Here is a 2,871-nt window from a genome sequence, read left to right as displayed (position 1 = left end):
CAAAAATTAATTGGCCATACATTTGTGGGCCTAGTTCTGGGTTCTCTATTCTATTCCATTGGTCTATGTGTCTGTTTTTGTGCCAATACCATACTGTCTTGATGATGACAGCTTTGTAGTAGAGGTGAAAGTCTGGGATTGTGATGCCTCCCATTTTGGTTTTCTTCTTCAATATAACTTTGGCTATTCGGGGTCTTTTGTGGTTCCATACGAATTTAAGGATAGTTTGTTCTAGCTTTGAGAAGAATGTTGGTGCAATTTTGATGGGGATTGCATTGAATGTGTAGATTGCTTTGGGTAGTCATGACATTTTCGCAATGTTTATTCTTCCAATCCATGAGCAGGGAATGTTTTTCCATTTCTTGGCGTCTTCTTCAATCTCATTCATAAGTTTCCTATAGTTTTCATCATATAGGTCTTTTACATCCTTGGTTAGGTTTACTCCTAGGTATTTGATGGTTTTTCGTGCAGTCGTGAATGGGATCAGTTTCTTGATTTCTCTTTCAGCTGCCTCATTTTTGGTGTATAGGAATGCAACTGATTTCTGTACATTGATTTTGTATCCTGCAACTTTACTGAATTAACTAATCAGTTCTAGAAGGGGAAATACATTCTTTAAAGGATAAGATACCACACGGAGAGCAAAGATAGCCTGGCCATGCTCCCAGCTTAAAGCAGGTGACACTATGAGGAGTAATGAACCACCCAATCAACCAAAACAATCATAAAAAATAATAAATGTTCTTATTTTAACCTAGTAAGTGTTGAGAGTGTTTGCTATGGAACAAAAGAAAAAACAGAATTTTTTTTCTGATTAAACCTGATCTGACTCAATGATATTTTTCTATTTAGCCATGATTCAGGGAATACTGTTGAGAAGGAAGATACTTATGTCTTCATATATCAAATATGGTACCCCACCAAAAAGACAGTAATGTCTACAGCTAAATGTGCATTGGAAAGGTTTTTTTTCCTCTTTTTTTTCTGGTGTGAATGAATCCTTGCATCATTTCAGTATCAATTTGATACTGATCCGATAGAAACACAGGACATGATTTATTAAATATCCATATTCTCAAAGTCCTCATATGTAATTTCTAAATCATACGTCCTTTTGAAAAACAAGGTATCATGCATAACATTTAACCAATGGCAGTTAATTTGTTGTAAGTTATAGACTTTTTATATAAATGAGAAATTTGTGTGCCCTCTCCTCAGAAAAATACAACTTCACAAAGAAATTATTACATACAATTTCAGCAGTTTCATAGGCTCATTAACGAAAACATGTAGTGATTTTCAAATAGAGGTTAGCCAACTAATGTGTCCTCAGATAAAAGCTTACTGGGAAGCAACAAACACAGAGCTACTGTGGCTGAAGCAACAGTAGTGTCTGACCACCCGCCCGTTGCCTTCATTCTTCCCTTACCTACCACACACCGCATCCCTCCACGGAGTGGAGTTTGTAAATCACTGTCTGAAAATGACATGACAAAATCCATACCTAGAAGAGAGATAAATAAACATGAAGGGGCTGGAGCCAGAGAATTTCTGCCACAAACTAAGAGCAAGTATAAAATAAGGAGAGACTGCATTCATCGGAGTAAAGGTAAAAGAAAACACTGTGTGAATCACTGTGGACAGAGGCACCACATGAGACAGCAAATTACCTGCCGCTTTGAGAGAAGCTGGACGGCTACTTCAGCTGATTTTATGTGTCAACTTGGCCAAACCATGGAGTGCCCAGATATTTGGTCACACTTTTTCTGGATGTTTCTGTGAGGGAAGTTTTGGAGGAGATTCACATTTAAATTGTTAGATTAAGTAAAACCATTGAACTCATCCGGTCAGCTGAAGATTTCAATAGAACAAAACGCTGACCCTCCCAGAGTATGAGAGATTTTTGCCTGACAGTCTTCACACTTGGAACTTAGCTCTTCATGGCATTTTATTGGGGGGGATGTTGTTTTTGTGAGTTTTCGTAGGGTTTTTTGGTGAAAAAAATCTCTTTTTAGATTTAGCCAGCTGGATACAGTTGAGATGATCCCAATTTTGTTGGCAACATCCAAGCATCACAGTCAGGAGCTAGTTGAACATATGCCTTCTTCTCTCCATCAGGAATGATCAGGGTGTTGACCTTGACCATGTCAATGTCATAGAGCTTCTTCACAGTCTGTTTGATCTGGTGCTTGTTGGCCTTGACATCCACAATGAACACAAGTGTGTCGTTGTCTTCTATTTTCTTCATGGCTGACTCAGTAGTCAGGGGGAACTTGATGATGCCACAGTGGTCAAGCTTACTTCTCCTGGAGACACTTTGTCAAGGATATTTGGGCCACTTTCTTAGATGCAGTGTCTCCGAAGGAATGTAGATGACAGGCAGATCTGTGTGTGTGTGTGTGTGTGTGTGTGTGTGTGTGTGTGTGACTGTGGACGCCTTTCAGCACTGCTTTCTTAGCCTTCAAAGCCTTTGCTTTGACTTCAGCTTTGAGAGGGGTCGGTGCTTCCTTCTTTGCCTTCAGCACCATCTTCATGAGAGCCACTCTCCCTGGTTTTATGGAGGCTTACAGCTTTGGACTGGAATTAGGGCATGGGCTTTACATATTTTGGATTTGCCAGCTTCTATAATCTCATGGGCCAATTTCTTATCATAAATCTCCTTGTATATACTACATACTATATATATGTAGATATAAAATAAAGTGCCTGAAGAACCCTAATACAACTACATACCCCAGTATGTCTAGGACAGACTAGGTTTATGCTTGTGGCCCAACTATAAATATTAATAGCTCCCCTTTTCACTAACATATACATCCAGTCTTTGTTTTTGTTTTATTTCATTTTTGTTATTGTTTCGTTTTCATAAAG

The 2,871-nt window shown here is 38.7% G+C and overlaps 1 pseudogene; it reads right to left on the bottom strand.

The window, feature by feature from the left end:
• Nucleotides 1–1,847: 1,847 nt before the first annotated feature.
• LOC115278804 lies at nucleotides 1,848–2,528 on the bottom strand (annotated as a pseudogene).
• Nucleotides 2,529–2,871: the final 343 nt, after the last annotated feature.

Source organism: Suricata suricatta, chromosome 15, assembly GCF_006229205.1.
Source record: "Suricata suricatta isolate VVHF042 chromosome 15, meerkat_22Aug2017_6uvM2_HiC, whole genome shotgun sequence".
Lineage (NCBI taxonomy): Eukaryota > Metazoa > Chordata > Mammalia > Carnivora > Herpestidae > Suricata > Suricata suricatta.
Note: the sequence above shows the minus strand (reverse complement) of the source record. Positions and strands in the feature narration are given on the sequence as shown.